Source organism: Mytilus galloprovincialis, chromosome 7 (assembly GCF_965363235.1).
Source record: "Mytilus galloprovincialis chromosome 7, xbMytGall1.hap1.1, whole genome shotgun sequence".
In the NCBI taxonomy this organism is placed as follows: domain Eukaryota; kingdom Metazoa; phylum Mollusca; class Bivalvia; order Mytilida; family Mytilidae; genus Mytilus; species Mytilus galloprovincialis.
In genome coordinates, this window is record NC_134844.1 from 74,956,369 (window position 1) to 74,974,662 (window position 18,294).

The 18,294-nt window shown below is 32.0% G+C and overlaps 1 long non-coding RNA gene across 1 annotated transcript; it reads right to left on the reverse strand.

Annotated features, from left to right (window-relative positions):
• Window positions 1-297: 297 nt before the first annotated feature.
• Window positions 298-3,834, reverse strand: LOC143083649 (uncharacterized). The gene is made up of 2 exons (XR_012980820.1): window positions 3,732-3,834; window positions 298-2,748 (listed from the first exon to the last, which is right to left on the reverse strand). It is a non-coding gene; the product is annotated as an uncharacterized LOC143083649 (long non-coding RNA).
• Between the last annotated feature and the right edge of the window lie 14,460 nt (window positions 3,835-18,294).

The following is an 18,294-nucleotide window of genomic DNA, read 5'->3' on the forward strand; positions in this document are numbered from 1 at the left end:
TATAATTTTGTATTGTTGTCTTGTTATCTTCTCTTTTTTGTAATTGAAATAAATGCTTTGCAAAAAAAGACAATGAGTACATAACATATTTTGCTGAACCTATCGAGGAATATTGTAGATATTTTTGACATATTGAAAGTTTTATGTTTTACTAAAAGAAATTAATTTACACTTTTAATATTTTCTCTATTATTGTGTAGTTAGGTTGCTGTCACACTGACTCACAATTTAGCTGTATTGCTATCCTTTTGAAGTTTATTCTAAGTATCTTATTATTTTCATAGTTAATAAAACAGACGGTATATAACTTTTATTGATTAAACTATTACCCAAATCAGCAATCACATATAGAAAATATGCTCTTTCTTTTGTGTAAGACTATATCACAAGATATATTTAACTCATTAAAAAAGTTTTCCATTTGCATCTTTATATCACATTGCACAACGTGTGTTTAACTTCAGCAGAAATAAATCCCAGACAATTTCTGGACATGATATGTGTTCATTCAATAGACTGTTAATGACAGCTTAAATAATAATGATACGCCAAAAGTCTCTTTGGATGATAATATTTCATTTAGAAGTAAGAAATGTTATAAACATTTGCAAACTCGTTTCCTTTTGTTACTAACAGCTGCCTCCTCATATTGTCGAAGAAAATTGCTGCTGGCCTATCAAGACCATCTTCCTTGGTCAGTATATGTCTGCACTGTTTTCTATCGGGAGATATAACAACCACATTACATGTGTTCACTCCAACAACAAAAACGTTTCTGTTGTTACCCACGGTTATTCCTTGCGGATGATCTTAAATGGGATCCTTGAACTCCCACACTAAAACTCCACTGTATAAACAGCAAGTTACATTGCTTTTATCTGGATTTGTAAAAAAAAATCTTGTCAGCATGCGTTGAGACATATGAAAACCTCGATGAAGCGGTGTTAGGGATTGTAGTGATACTATAGTCTGTACAAGATATCACATGTAAGTCTTTCTTTTCTACACAGCATATCAATGATTTACCGTCATGAGTAATACCATAGGGAATACCAGGTAAGTCAATGAAATTTGTTACGTTTCTTTTGGTCAGATCAACAATACTGATACCATGCTTTTTTGTTGAATATCCAGTGGATACAGCTATTGTAGAGTCATCTAAGGACGCAACATCATACGCACTGTATGGTTTCCTAAGAGGAATTGTATATACAACTTCACAATCGGTATTAATGGCTATTACTTTTTCATTGTTAGCTTCGTAATTTGAGAACAGAAATTCACCTGTTTTTGATACACAGCATCCACAAGGGAGTGTACAAGTCGAGTTAAATTTTCGTATGGGTTCAAGTTTGACATCCTTGATTGATTTTATTGCTTAAGAAACCATTATTTGGGCTTGTCTGTCTTTCCTTCTAATAAGGTCAATTTTAGTAGACGGAATTGTCTTGACTTTAAGGGAGCCCAGGGGTCGAAATTAGCGCTAGTCCGGTAGTCAGGAGGGTAAAACTTGCGTCGGACCAGTGGATTTTGTCAGCTGGTGGTCCGGCGGACCAGTAGAAATTTGTCGATAAAAATCACTGATTGCATTGCAATCTCCGTTTGTTTACAAAACAATTTACCTGTGAAATCAATTACATGGTACTGGGGGGTATTACAATTGATCAAGTTAATTAATATCTAGGGTGAGCGTCCTTCACAACAATACAAAATGTGGAAATTCCTTTGTTACTGTCTAACTCATGTAAACGAAAGCATCAAAATAAAATTAAACATCTGTCATTTATATTAGTGTTTGTCAAATTGATGTCATTTTTGCAGGACCAGTAGATTTGGAGCCGGACCAGTAGAGTTTTCAGTCCACTGGTCCGGCTGGCTAGTACACAAAAAAGCTTAAATTCGACCCCTGACCTGGGAGCCTAACCTCTCAACGGTTAGAAAATCATATATCTTAGTGTCTGTTGCACTCTCTATGATGCTTTTCTCGTGATATTCATTTTGGATACAAGACTGAAGATTACTTTCTAATTCAGTGGTTTTCGCCTGAATGTCCCTCATACGTAGGAATGTTTGCAGATCTGATGCACATTTCTTCGTGTTTTGGATTTCTGATTTGATCTGATTTATTTCCTTTGCTGTATCTTGCAGTGAAGACACACTCGAATGAATTGGGTTACAGTAATCAACTTTAATTTGGTCAAGTTCTTTGATAAATTCCTCTTCCAGTTTATTGACATGCTGGATTAATTGCCTTTTAAAGTGACAAACTCGTGCAGTTATTGTCTTCTTTTGATCTGTTATACTTGCTATATTCGACTCTCTGTCTTTACGAATAAGACTGATATTAGTAAATAGGTCGTCCAGACTCTGCTCTAGGTCAACGAAGGACTCTGAAGTCTTGATGTCCTTTACTTTTTCATCTAGTGAAAGTATTTCCCCACATTTCCCATGATCCTTTACGCACTTGTTGCATATTGGACTCTCGTGCTTAATACAGTAAAGTTGATAAATCTCATTGTGATAAACGCAATGCTGATTGATGTCGGTTACAACGGATGGTATTAATTGGTAATTTGAGATAGGAATAGTTTTGTGATTTTTTTGTTGCCTTCAAAACATTATGGTGTTCCCTACAGTCAGAACATAATGGGTCGTCGCACTTAATACACGAGTAAGTGGACATAGAAGTTTGATATCGAAGGTCGCATACAGTGCACACTGATGTACAGGAAGCCATTGAAGATGTCACTGTCACATAAGATAAAAAAAATAATTATGAAACACATACTGGAAAGTTAAGACAAATTTGAACAATACATACAAACTCAATACATATATAGTTTTTCTTTTCTGTATGTTTTGTACTTCCGTGGGTTTTTTAACTTTTGTATTCCTTTTTTTAGCGAGATAATCTCAAGAAATGTTTTGTTTACTATCATAAGAACCTTTTTTCACTAGCTAAGTGTAAGTCAAAGTAAAATGTCATACTAAATGTAATATTTTTTTATTTTTTTAAGTGCACGATTTTACCTTGCACATCGATAAATGATTGATTGTTGTTCGGTTACGTCCAACTACAAACATTTAATTCAATTTAGGACAAATACATCGATAAATACATCTTAGATTATTGACAGTTTTCTAAGATGGCGATTTTTGTATTGACCAAAGCTAGTAGGAAAAAAATCGACATGGATTTTGTAGTACAATAAGGAATTTAAAAAAAGTCGTAACAAAAAAAATATATTTGATCACACCATTCGTAGATTTTGTGTCCATCATAACACAACAGCCATTAGGCATATTGTAATACTTATCAACGTTCCGTCGGTATATTAGTTCGTTATTTGCTTTTCGACATTCTGTTAAAATACTCAGGGGCGTAAGCGATTCCTACTCGTTTAGACAAATACCTTTATAGTGGTTACACTGTGAAACGTGGATAATGCTAAATTGTCCTGAACGCCAAGAAATAAAATGGAATAGTCTTGAATAATTTCTAAAAAATTATGTATTTTATTTCTGAAGTATAGCATGGAATCCATTTTTAACGATTTCAGTTCCCCCTGTTTCAGCTGGACGTGTAATTTTGAAGTATATTACCAGGTATTTATCTAAGAGCAGCTATTTAATGCAAGGTCTAAACCATAATCTATAAATGAACAGTGTTTTCCATACTAATATACAATTAGTCTACTTCATATTACTTGTCAAATTAAGTCTCTATTTACGGTTATTAATTATAAGTCTTTATTTCTGGCACAATGATGTTGATACTAGATAATTCCTGCGTAATAAAAACATAAGCAAACATTCATTTAAACAAGAAGAAATAATCAGAAGTCATTCTCGATACCGGAGCTAGAAATGTCATACTTAATTAAGTATGAAAACTCTTGTTAAAGCATCTATATACATGTATAAACACACACTATGAATATATCCAATATCAACAACGCATATTTAAATGAATTATCATTTCACATAGTTTCAAAAAATAAAAAAGAATAGAAAATCAACGTTAGACATTTGAATAACTTATTACACATTGAACTTCGTTTCGATCTTGAATATTAAAAAAAAAACGACAAAAAAGATTACAAACCTTCAATTCGTACAAGGAAGTGTAACTAGGGTAAACATTACATAGCAGGTCATAAAGTTTTTAATATACTGATCAGCTATAAAAACGCGGCTACAAAAAAATAGTTTGGTAAGCAGTAACATATTTATAAGTACTAAAATACCATATCATACCAAATTGTTCTCCATAAAAGAAAAAAAAACATTAAAAGTAATAATGAGATGAACTGTGAAACTGTTAAAAGATAAACAAGATCATATCTTTGATTTCTGTTATGCAGATGTATATACTAATGAAAAAAATATTTATTTCGACTTAGTAATATGTCGCCGAAAATACTTCATTATTGTTAAAAAAACATTATATTTGTCAGCCTTGTATTTAACATAACAAGATGCGGTAAGGGAAACAATTTTGAGTAGCAGGAAAATCAAAAATGCGTTTTTATTTTGTGTTGTCGCGTTTACATTTAAGTTATGTTTAACAGCGACAATAATGAGATAGTTCTTCATGATTGATCAGGTTCTTATTTTTAAAATCTCAGGTAAAAAAGAATAAATAACTCGTCATGTCAATGACGCGGTATTTAAATAGGGTATGATAGATGTACGATTTATTTGTTCAATATTGAATTAAGGCTCTAGAGTCGTATTATAAGGAACCAACACAATTGTGTTTTGAACGCATAGGTTTTTATGTATGTTTATTAAACTAGTATACGCATGTTCAGGTATATTAATGGGAATGTACACATGACAAAATATGGATCAGAAGAGGGATCCTAGATTTTACATCCATTTGCTTTTATTTTCATTCTGTTTTTCAAAGCCTGAATTTGATAATCCACTTGCTAAAAACCAACCATATTAATACATTATGACTAATAAGTAGTTCACAGTATTGTGATATAATATTAGGCAATTGAAAACACACGCCGTATAGCAAAATCATATCTGCATTAACCGTTTATTAAACCTAGAAACATTAATATATATGTATGACCGCTGCAGATACAACTACGTCAACAAATAAACACAGTAGCCTAGAATTTATATTCAATCACTTTATTGCTTAAAAAAACATTTAGATTTTAAAAAAAAGGTCCTTCAATTTCGCTTAATTACTTCCCGTTTAAGGTTTCAATTAAAATTCAATTTTACTACTGACATAGTATACATTGTAAGATTGCAGTACAAGGTAAAATGCATATTTAAAATGCTTGTATAAATGAGGTAAAGGATTAGAGATGAACGCATGTATTACCTCTTGATTGGCATTGTAAAATGTTTACTCTTATAATTCATCTGTGGCCAAATCGAACGATTTTTTGGGTTGATTTTTGTACCATATTATACGCATTTATTACCTCTTGATTGGCATTGTAAAATGTTTCATTTTATAATTCATCTGGGGCCAAACCGAATCGATTTTTTGGGTTGATTTTTGTACCATATTATAAAGTAATAACTAATAGTGTAATGAATAAAATTTGTATTGAAAAAATAAAGGTTAAATTTTTGCTGAATTTTTTTTACCCACAAGCCACCTTAATCTATATTATTATACTTCACGTTGAAATGCAATATTTTGATTGGCTAATATGAGCGTGTTAATTTACTCTATCACATGGCTGAGCTGGTGATATTTCTTTTTCTCTATCACATTTTCAGCTATGTGTTATTTATATTATGATGAGCATAACAAAAATAAGTCATATAAATCTAAAGTTATGACAATATCAAGGATAATTCATATCAATTTATAACTTTGACCATATCAATGATTATTTATGTAATAATCTGACCATAACTTATCTATTTCTGAACATCTTATAATTTCGAAACCTTAAAATAAATATCAACCGAGAAAAAAATGCCAACCAATACGTATTTAAGGCAGTCATTAATATTATTACGTTTTAAAACATTTATAGCTTTACTTATTATTGCCTGCGTCAATTGTATATTTCTTAATTAAATGGTAACTATTTACTCCATTACTCAAAGTTTAATACAAATATGATAAATTGAAAATAATGCACTTTTGCTGTATTCGAGCAGTGAACAATATATAACAAAAGTTAATGTATCAACATGTTCGAAACTTATTAAATATTCGAAAGAAACCAACAGAAGACAATTTAGGAACTCGATATACCAAATAAAAGATAACCCAATTGCAAATTCATTGAAATCACTCGTGATGTGTCCAACGACTCCAGATTACCTTCGTTATACAAATGTAAACAAATTGTTAGACAAACTAATAAATTATCATAATAAGAATAACAACAAATAGTAGGTTTGAATTTTGGCAATTTTTGTCATGGATTTATTAGGACAGTTCAACTATGTATCAACCGGTCAACGAATTTGCATTCATCTACAATGTCTCATTAATGTCCAAGATAAAAACATTGAAGGACAACCATCATATGTTTTCTCCAAATGGCAACTGGGCTACCAGACACCAACTGTGATAAATTCAGCCATTCAGTAAAACTATATATTCAGGTACCATTCTGTCAAATAATGACGCTTCGTTTAAAAAAACATTATATTTGTCAGCCTTGTATTTAACATAACAAAATGCGGTAAGGGATTCAATTTTGAGTAGCAGGGAAATCAAAAAACTAATCAAAAATGCGTTTTTATTTTGTGTTGTCGCGTTTACATTTAAGTTATGTTTAACAGCGACAATAATGAGATAGTTCTTCATGGTTGATCAGGTTCTTATTTTTAAAATCTCAGGTAAAAAAGAATAAATAACTCGTCATGTCAATGACGCGGTATTTAAATAGGGTATGATAGATGTACGATTTATTTGTTCAATATTGAATTAAGGCTCTAGAGTCGTATTATAAGGAACCAACACAATTGTGTTTTGAACGCATAGGTTTTTATGTATGTTTATTGAACTAGTATACGCATGTTCAGGTATATCACATGGGAATGTAAACAGGACAAAATATGGATCAGAAGAGGGATCCTAGCTTTTACATCCATTTGCTTTTATTTTCCTTCTGTTTTTCAAAGCCTGAATTTATTAATCCACTTTCTAAAAACCAACCTTATTAATACAGTATGAATAATAAGTAGTTCACAGTATCGTGATATAATATTAGGCCATTTAAAACACACGCCGTATAGCAAAATCATCTCTGCATTAACCGTTTATTAAACCTAGAAACATTAATATATATGTATGACCGCTGCAGATACAACTACGTCAACAAATAAACACAGTAGCCTAGAATTTATATTCAATCACTTAATTGCTTAAAAAAACATTTAGATTTTTAAAAACACAATGTCTCATAATGTCCAAGATAAAAACATTGAAGGACAACCCTCATATGTTTTCTCCAAATGGCAACTGGGTTACAAGACACCAACTGTGATAAATTCAGTCATTCAGTAAAACTATGTATTCAGGTACCATTCTGTCCAATTAATGACGCTTCGTTTAACAATATCTCAAAATATACAACAGCAGAAAAATATTCTCAATGGTGGGATAGGGTCGGTTTTTGTGTTCCTGCAGTTAAAATTACCGAATGAAAAAGCATGGAATTTTATATCAAATAAAAGCGGAAAAACCGCTTATGAAATTATGTAGGTTAACGAAAGACGCTCAAGTCCTTAAAATTAAAGAAAAGTTAACTCTAGTTGAGCAGACGATAATCTCAATTTATTAAATTGATTTTTAAAATGCTTAATGATCAAATCTTATTATTTAATATTCGAAAGAAACCAACAGAAGTAAATTTATGAATTCGATATACCAAATAAAAGATAACCCAATTTCAATGAAAGCCCTCGTAATGATTCCAACGACTCCAGATTACCTTCGTTATACAAATGTAGACAAATTGTAAGACAAACTAATAAGTGATCATGATAAGAATAACAACGTGTGACTTGGATGGAGAGTTGTCTCATTAGCACTCATACAACATCTTCTTATTTTACTGTATACATAGCGTGTATTTTTAATATGAAATATCCATTAAAACGTGTTTGTTTTGGTGCTATTTATTACATTATTCCTAAAAAAAAGCAACGAAATTAACACCAATCAGAAAGCAAACCGTAAACATAAAAAAAAACGCTTATGTCGTATCATTTATTTATTTCTACCTTTTTGATCTGATCGTTGGGTATGGGATCGAGCTAAATTATATTGAACGATAACCGGCACAGAGACAAACAAATATGTACAAGGAAAATACAGAAAAAATGAAATCTTTCGGTATACTACACAATTAGGTCTGCTGAAAAACCCTATAAAACGTTATTCACCTGTGATATCAATTTCCATAAAATTGGCTACGGTTTGAATCTATGATATCAAAATTATAACAGATAGGAGTGTTCTGTAAGGAAGAAATATGCATTATTAGATTATGTGGAATAGTTTATTATTTCTGTTTATTTGAATCACTGCAGAAGACGATAATTAATTAAACACATAAATTAAGGTATTTACTGTCCGCTTGATTACACTGATAAATTAGATAGTTTTTTTTGGTAGTCAGATATTTCTTATCCCTCTTGTTTCTATCACTCATTACTCTACATCACAAATAAAACCTGGTATGGGGGGATGTCAAAGTATTTACCAAAGTAATATGTATCTTTACGGTTAATTACGAACGAAACATGCCTTAAAAGATATTTAGAAAAGCATATAACCTTCCCAATTACGTTCATATTCATTTGTACATGATAATGTATATTAAACGTTAATAATGCAATATGTTGACAGCAAATTTATACAAAAAGTTAAAATAAACATTTAAAGAAAACTGGATGATATGAATTATATGATTCAAATTTTTTGACTCTTGTTAAACAAACACAGGTAGATGAAAAACATATTTCACATTCAAATGTGTAGCCCACAATGCGATTTAATGTCCACGATTAATACAACTGCAAGTAATTTAGAAGCTTAAAGTTTCAATATTTTCACTTGCTTATCTAAATATTTCTCATAATTAAACACTATACCTTTAACAATGAAAATGGAATACGAGATAAACATCTTACGATTATAGACTGTTTCAGTCTCTCTCGGATATATTTAAAAGCGTTTGTTATTGAACGTACTAAATGCTGGTATCTATGATGAGTGTATCAAAATCAGAATGTTTCACTATCAAGGACCTCGCAAAATAGAGAAAAAAATAAATACAGACTATAGCATTACGATTGAAATAAAATGTAAGTCCTGGCCCGTATCTGCTATCAACCAGATAAAAAGACGTCGTCGTAAAAGTTGGCCCAAACAATGTATCATCGAAAGAATCACGTCGTTTCTATTTCACGTTATGCCTGTTGATGATCTTACAACTTGTGTATCGTCAACGTAATGACGCTTTTCGTTCAACTAAAGTATACAGGAAGGGAGCTACATGTATTTTGAAATTTATTAATACATTTGTGTACACCTGTCCAATATTATAAATTACGGAAAAAATTGTCTCCAGATAAACATGGTGGATATCAAATGAGATTGAAAACACATAGAAATCAGTTAACAAAAAGGTTTCCTTGTATTACCTACTACTCAATTATAGTATGCTTGCAAATAAATTTGACTTTAAAACACGTCAATCGATTTAGGGCAAAGTTAAGAAAGTATCATATATTTTTTGACATTGTAAAATGCCGCAATCTCATTCCAGGAGCGAATAAATCTATAAGCATAATTTATATGAATGATCAAAAACAACATTTCATATACATGTATCATATAATGAACCCATTGTTCGAAGAATTTCATTTAGTTATTACAGCAGTCGCGTCTTCTAACACATTGTTAATGTCTCTCAGGTTAAAGCTCTTATTTCATGTATTTGTGATATAAAAAGGGGCAACACATTTGCCTACTACATTATACCAAATATGCGTAACACAGCAAAGTAGTATTGTTTTATATTATTTGGTAAATAATGCTAGTCTCCTAGTGCATCAATTGCAACGAATATAGAAATGAAAATAGGAAAAGGCGTTTCAAGAATGAACGAAATTTTGTGAACGTTCAATAAAACTGTACTTTTCGCTTTCAACAACATTAAAGAGACACGCCCAATTCCTGGTTCAAGTCAAACCAAATCTTTCCTGTTTAGCAACAGAAGCTCGTCAATGAGTCAAAATTAAAAACAATTGTGTAACAATATTCAAACACAGACATTTATAACCGGTTGCGTTTAAGATGAAGAGCCATAATATTGTTTCCAAAATATTTTTTTCTTTAAAAGCCGAATACAAATGAACTTTTTTTGCAACAGTGTGCTTCGCTGACATTTAATAGCTTGTTTCATCTAGTAGCTTTTTATTCGATGTTCGAATTAACAAGAAATAGTATAACAGATAGACAAATGTATGTATATAATATAAAGTAATGTATTGACGTTAAGGAAACGTTTTGAATTAAACGAACTCGACTGTTGATTTTGAAAAGCTTACTTGAAATCAGAGATTTGAAATCTAATCATGAGGAATGAAACTATAGGCTATCAAGAGCCTGTGTCGCTCACCTTGGTCTATGTGCATATTAAACATTGGACACAGATAAATTCATGATATGTTTGTAGATCTTACTTTACTAGACATTCTTCTTGCTATAATTATCTCTATCTATAATGAACTTGGTCCAGTAATTACAGTGGAAAGTATATTCTAAATATTTACCAAAATTTACAAAATTTATGAAAATTGTTAAAATATGACTATAAAGGGCAATAACTCCTTAAGGGGTAAACTGACAATTTTGGTCAGATTTGCTCTAAATGCTTTGGTTTCAGAGATATTTATATAAGCCAAAATATACATTTCGCCCCTATGTACTTTTTTTAGCCATGGCAGCCATCTTGGTTGGTTGACAGGGTGACGGCACACATTTTTAAAACCAGATACCCAAATGATGATTGTGGCCAAGTTTGGTTAAATTTGGCCCAGTAGTTTCAGAGAAGAAGATTTTTTAAAAGAATATTTTTGATATATTTTGATATTTTGATCATGTTGACTTATTTGTAGATCTTACTTTGTTGAACATTATTGCTCTTTACAGTTTATCTCTATCTATAATAATATTCAAGATAATAAGCAAAAACTGCAAAATGACCTTAAAATTACTAATTCAGGGGCAGCAACCCAACAACGGGTTGTCCGATTTGTCTGAAAATTTCAGGGCAGATAGATCTTGACCTAATACTTTATTTTACCCCCATGTCAGATTTGCTCTAAATGCTTTGGTTTTAGGGTTATAAGCCAAAATCTACATTGTACCCCTATGTTATATTTTTAGCCATGGCGACCATCTTGGTTGGTTGGCAGGGTCACGCCACACATTTTGTAAACTAGATACTACAATGATGATTGTGGCAAAGTTTGGATTAATTTGGCCCAGTAGTTTCAGAGGAGAAGATTTTTGTAAAAGATTTCTAAGACTTACGAAAAATGGTTAAAAATTGACTATAAAGGGCAATAACTCCTAAAGGGGTCAACTGACCATTTCGGTCATGTTGACTTATTTGTAAATCTTACTTTGCTGAACATTATTGCTGTTTACAGTTTATCTCTATCTATAATAATATTCAAGATAATAACCAAAAACAGTAAAATTTCCTTAAAATTACCAATTTAGGGGCAGCAACCCAACAACGGGTTGTCCGATTCATCTGAAAATTTCAGGGCAGATAGATCTTGACCTGATAAACAATTTAACACCGTCATATATGAGCCAAAATCTACATGTTATCACTATGTTCTATTTTTATCCATGGTGGCCATCTTGGATGGTTGGCCGGATCACCGGACACATTTTTTAAATGATAATTGTGGCCAAGTTTGGTTAAATTTGGCCCAGTAGTTTCAGAGAAGATTTTTGTAAAAGTTAACGACGGACGATGACGACGACGACGACGGACGACGACGGACGACGACGACGACGACGACGTAAGCCGGACGCCGGACGCCGGAAGCCAAGTGATGGGAAAAGCTCACTTGGCCCTTTGGGCCAGGTGAGCTAAAAAGACCAAAAGCTCCAATATCTGATTTCCCAAAATACCTTTGTATAAAGGGAGTGTCATACTTTATTTAATTAAACGGAACACAAAATTTGAACCACGAGGTCAACACGATAAAACTATTTGAAACAAAATTCGTCATTTAAATTCTATCAAATGAATAGGTCGTTTCATATAACATAATATGTTATATCGGTGATACCATGTTGTGTTAGGTCATTTGTCGTAATAGGATAAGAATAGAATGACTTCAATGAAAACAAAAGTTTAAATTAGTTTAACAAAATTCTTTTTATTGTTAAATAATGTGTTTTCAACAACGAAAATTTTAAATAACAAATAATTTGATATTATTATTTGTTCAAAATACCAAATGCCCTGTAGATTGCTACATTATCTATGCAATGAAAACATTTTTTTAAAGTTAGACTGTACAATTTTGTGAATGTTAAAAAATATTCTGTCTAAAAAAGCTTAATATAAAAATTGTACAATAAACTCTAACGGGCAACACAACTCATCATATGGTTTGGTACTCCATATTTTGCATTTTAATCTTGGTTAATAATAACCTGATGCAGGTCATCATATTATGACTTGAAACATATTTCATTGAAATTTGGTTTCGTCCAGGTCTTTTTGCATCAAAAGATTGATCTGTCTATCTGACAGGAAATAACTCCAAATAAGTATATCAGAAGATGGAAAAAACGTCTTTAAATTCATGCGACCTTTTATTATCTTTCTTTTACCAAGAAATTAAACCCCTCGGAGCCCTCTCCCAAACAAAAGGAAAATGACATAGACGTATTATACCATATATATATATGTATCGAGATATACTGATAACTAAACCCAATAGAAAAATTTCAACAGATATCTACCATTAATAAACTAACAGACACACACCAGTCATATGTTTTAAGATTAAAGTTGCGCCCGATATTTGCTTTTACTTCTGTCTTACTTCTTATTCAAAAGTACAATAGAAAATGTCTGTTCAGTTTCTGTTCAATTGTCAGATAAGTGGAGGGCCATAGAACAATTTGTTTACAAGTCAGGAATATGGCCATTGTTCTATTATAGTTCGTTTCTCTGTGTGTTACATTTAAACGTTCCGGTTTGTCGTTTGTTTTCTCTTATTTTTGAGTGTGAATTCACATTACAAGACGTGTCACGGTTCTTATCTATCCCAAATTCAGGTATTTGGTTTTGATGTTATATTTGTTATTCTCATACGATTTTGTCTAATGCTTAGTCCGTTTCTGCGTGTGTTACATTTTAATGTTGTGTCGTTGTTCTCCTCTTATATTTAATGCGTTTCCCTCAGTTTTAGTTTGTTACCCCGATTTTGTTTTTTATCCTTGGATTTATGAGTTTTGAACAGCAGTATACTACTGTTGCCTTTATTTACAAAGTGCAAAATCAAAACATAAAACCTATTGAACGCTATTGACTGTACAATTTGAAGCAGATCACACATTGTAATGTGTATGGTGCATTCAGTAGCATGACTAGGAAGTACCTATCTAAAATGTAATACAGCAGTTGTTCAATAAACTTTGTTTAATTGTTAAAAGGAAGTACATATATTTATATATTGATAACCATACATTACACACATATTTAATTTATGATCTTATTCTGTTTGGAATAAAGGAAATGAATTTTACCTGAATATTATAACAGAACTCTATAAAACAATCCACTTTAATACAATTTTGAATATCAAATAAGTCCTTAGTATCAGTATGAGCTCAATGTGTTGGTGGATCTTGTTAATTCTATATTTATACATAAAGAAAAATAGGTAAAGATTGAAACCAGCAAAGTTAAACAATAAGATGTACATAATTCTGATAAATAATATTGTAACTAAACTTTTTAATTGTGTTGTTGGTGCTTTTTGAAACAAATAAGTATTGACATGATTGTCTATAAATAAAGGCAACAGTAATATACCGCTACTTTATCAAAAATCATAAATCGATTGAGAGAAAACAAATCTGGGTTACACACTAAAACCGACGAAAACACATCATCTATAAGATGTAACAAAATAACAGGACACAGAAGTGCAACGAAAAACAAGCAACAATGCAACATTCATTGAAACGAACTATTAGATAACAACTGACTTGGTAAAGGACATTTTAAGAATACAAAATGATGAGTAATTGAACCTGGTTTTAAGGATAGCCAAACATCCGGGCTTTGTTGCTATGTTAAATATACCTCTTAAACGACAACATTACACGACGGGAACAGAGTACAAATACATGCAAATACACCAAAGACAGAGATATACATAAAATAACAACAAGGATAATTGATAATAGCTATATATGACAGGGCATTGAAATAAATTGTTTGATTTAAATTTATTGACACTTTTATATTCTGTAAAATAATAGTTCAATAATCATACTTTTTATTGTTCATTTTGGTGCAAATTATTTGCTGTTAAATATAAGAAATGTTATAAATAATAGCCTCCTGATCGGCTTTTGTCACAAGCAGTTGCTTCCTTGCATTGTCGAAGAAAATAGCCTCCGGAGTATCTAGAATATTGTCAACATCCAAAAAGGACAGTAACTGCTCGCATTGTTTTCCATCATTAGATATTACAACCACGTTACGCGAACTATACCCAGCAACAAAAATATTCCCCTTGTTATCTGTTGTAATTCCCCATGGATCTTTCAAAATTGTTTCATCCCTACATTCCCACACTTTTTCGCCAGTATATAAATAGCAGATAACTATATGTTGGTCTGGATTGGTGAGAAAAATTTTGTCATCAAAGCATGAAATATAGGACAGCCAAAACAATGCAGTATTTGGGATAGTAGTAATACTGTAGTCTGCACATGATATAACATGTATGTCTTTGTTAATGACACAGCAGATCAAGGATTTACCATCATATGTAATGCCATACGGAGAATCAGGCAAGGCAATAAACTTAATTAATGTTTCTGAAATCAGATTGAGAAAACAGATGCCGGGCTTTTCATCAGAAAATCCAGAAGATATAGCAGCGGTAGTATCATTTACGCATACTACATCAAACGAACGATAAGAGTTTAAAAAATCGAATTGAATTCTGACTTCACCGGAAGTTGTAAGAACTGTAGCTGTATCCTGTTCTTTTTCGTAATTTGTGAAGACAAATTCACCTTTGGTTGTGACACAACACCCTAGTGGGAATTTACAACCAGTATGTAATTTTCGATTGAGCTCAAATTTTATGTTAGTCAATGACTGCACATCTTTTTGAACCAATATCTGGGCTTGTCTGTGTTTCCTTCTGTACATGTCGAAGTTAGCTGACGGATTTTTCTTAACGCTTAAAGAACAAAATGTACTCATATTCAAAAAATCATGTACCGCAACGTCTGTTATGCTTCCTATGCTGAGTATATCATTACTAGTATTTTCAATCATAGACTGGATATCATTTTCCCTGTCAGTGACCTTCGCCTGAAGATCTCTCATACTAAGGAAGGTTTGTAGATCTGATGCGTATTTCTTCATGGTCTGGATTTCCGTATTTATCAGATTTATCTCAGTTTCTTTATCCTGTAATGAGGACATGTATGAACGAATACGGTCGCAGCAAATCAGTTCATGATTTTCGAGTTCTTTCTCAAACTCTTCGTTAATTGTTTTGAGATGCTGAATAGCTTGATTTTGTAATTTGCAATGTTGTTCTTTTATTGCCTTCGTTTGTTGTTTAATACTTGTGATATTTGACAGTTTTGCTTCCCGAAGTTTTTTGACATTGTTTAACATATCGACTAGGCTTTGTTCTAAGTCTATAAAGTCTTCTGAAGTCTTAAATCCCTCGACAACTTCTTCAAGTGGAATAACTTCCCCGCATTTGCCATGCACTTTTGTACATTTATAACATATCGGTTCACGATCTATGACACAGTATAGTTGGTACTTCTCATTGTGATAAACGCAAAACTGCTGGTTCTCGGTTACAACAGTTGGTAAAGATTGGTAATCTGAGATAGGAATAGTTTTGTGATTTCGACTTGCCTTCAAAACATTATGATGTTCTTTACAGTCAGAGCATAGTGATTCTTCACACTCAGTACACCAGTGGGTTGACACCGAAGTTTGATGTCGAAGAACGCATACAGCGCACATCGATGTAGATGTAGCCATCGATGGAATCACTGTCAAAATAAATTCAAAACTACGTGATACATTTGTATTCTTGTTTTTTGTATACAAATTAGGCTTAAATTATCTACATCATATCTTAGTTACACATGTACAATTGATAAGCATCAATAATCAGTGTTCGCAAATAAGGAATAAGGATCAACAATTCCAGCAGTTTCGTCTCCTCAGATGAATGTTGGTTGACCGTTATGGAATAACCGTTTCACAACTGATATTGGATATGTTCCTTACGTCGTAACTACTATCCCCTTCCCTTTCATGAATGTGACCTACCGAATTAGACTATTTACCGGATTTTTTATCACATAAGCATCACGACGGGTGCCACATGTGGAGCAGGATCTGCTGACCCTTCCGGAGCACCTGAGATCACCCCTATTTTTTGGTGGGTTCGTGTTGTTTATTCTTTAGTTTTCTATGTTGTGTCATGTGTACTATTGTTTGTGTGTTTGTTTTTTTTTCATTTTTAGCCATGGCGTTGTTAGTTTATTTTAGATTTATGAGTTTGACTGTCCCTTTGGTATCTTCCGTCCCTCTTTTAAACGTATGTTCTATTTTAACCATGGTGGACGTGGCTATTTGTTGACTGACAATACACAAAAATTAAAACCTTAAAATTGATATAAGGATCTTTCATTCACAGACGGGTTAAAATGGGTACGTATTTTCAGAGACGGTGTTTGAAAAGTTTATGACGACGACGGACGACGTTTATGTCGCACAAAAACTGCTGACAATGTGAGCTACATTAATCATGTTAATAGGTTTTATGAAAATTATTATTTCAGATACGTTATTATCTTCCCTTTGTATGTTCTAAAGATCACTGCGTTATAATCATGCGTTTCGGTTTCCGGTGATGGGCATTAGGATTTCAGAATTACAAAAAAACTATAGAACTGTTTCGTAAGAACTAAAGTTAATTTCTGGAATATTCTGTACCTTGAAATGTCAGAAATATTTGTGGTTCAAAACGAAAACAAATTAGTCGCCGTTGAAAAAGGTAAATGTGAATATTCCTTCCACCAATAATCCCCATATCCCCAGACTAAAAAAATCAAATGATACCCCCCTGAATACAGCTACATAACTTAAAAAATGAAAGAAAACGACACTTACCTCCAATGTAATGCAGGAAGTTAATCTGCGAAAATGATCACATGATTGTGTAAATATACTGAACAGATGAAAAAACGATCATGCTCTTTGTTTCACAAAAAACAATGTTACGACTAAAATTGATCGGTTATCGTGAAAATTCGGTTAACTTAAGAATGCATGAACCAATTTCATATTTGGAACGCATGACTGCCTACTTTGAGAATAGAAGTCAAATGGTTATATGTGTAAAATTATTGATAGCCTTGTTCAGAAACACCAAATTCTTAAAACACAGATTTCCTAAATTTAGATAGCGTGCTAACGTTTTCAAGTCTTTTTGATAATGTTTTCATTCTAAAAACTGCCATCAAAGGGTCATTAGCAGTAAAATTCTTGCTCATCGATTTTAGTCAAATTTTATAAACATTTATTTCTGTATTTATAACATACTTAAACGTATAAGTAAGTTATAAAATCATAAGAAACAATATTTATACATGGACTCGATCCCATATATCAACATTTCGTGTGTATTTTAGTGTAGATGTCATCTTATTTACCATCAAAGACTACCGGCGGTCATATAAGCCGATATAAACATTGACCTAAATAAGACTGTTAGCGACCAAATGCAATTGATTTTTTCGGAAATATTGACACTTTAAACACCAAATTCCCTCACACAAATGCGTCTTTTTAAACATCTTTAATATTATGTAATTTGATAAAAATAAGGAGAAGTTAAATGTTCATATAGTTTTAGACATAACGGTTAAATGCTTATTGTAAAACGTTATGAATATCGTCATCTTGAGTATGGCACATATCAGTATTAACAGAAACATAAATAAATCAGTTGTATTTTATGTCATGAACA